This window comes from Mandrillus leucophaeus, unplaced genomic scaffold (assembly GCF_000951045.1).
Source record: "Mandrillus leucophaeus isolate KB7577 unplaced genomic scaffold, Mleu.le_1.0 Scaffold11, whole genome shotgun sequence".
Classification (NCBI taxonomy): Eukaryota; Metazoa; Chordata; class Mammalia; order Primates; family Cercopithecidae; genus Mandrillus; species Mandrillus leucophaeus.
Window position 1 is genome coordinate 7,946 of NW_012099209.1, and position 397 is coordinate 8,342.

At 42.3% G+C, this 397-nt stretch overlaps 1 protein-coding gene across 1 annotated transcript in view; it reads right to left on the minus strand.

Annotated features, from left to right (window-relative positions):
• Nucleotides 1-397, minus strand: part of CALR3 (calreticulin 3) — a 98,301-nt gene that overhangs the window by 5,455 nt on the left and 92,449 nt on the right. The window lies entirely within an intron of this gene.

The following is a 397-nucleotide window of genomic DNA, read 5'->3' on the forward strand; positions in this document are numbered from 1 at the left end:
TGTGAGGCATCACCTAGCTTCAAGAGTGTTTTGTGTTTTTTTTTTTTTTAATTAACTGGCCTAAGAACATGGATACTTTTAAAGCTATAAATATTGTTAACAGTTTTAAAAGTGTCTTCCAAGAGATAAGTGCTAGGATCGGCCTTTCTTAGCCTGCTGTCCTCAGAAGCTCTTGTAGAGTGTGGAGGATCATAAGAGGGTGTTGAGAAAAGGGGACCTTTCATTTCTGCAAGGTCTGAGAAAAGAGAAAAATTAATAAATAAATAGCAAACAAAAGGGGATTAAGCAAGTTTAGGGGAGGCTGGGCACAGTGGCTCACGCCTGTAATCCCAGCACTTTGGGAGGCCGAGGTGGGTGGATCACGAGGTCAGGAGATCGAGACCATCCTGGCTAACAT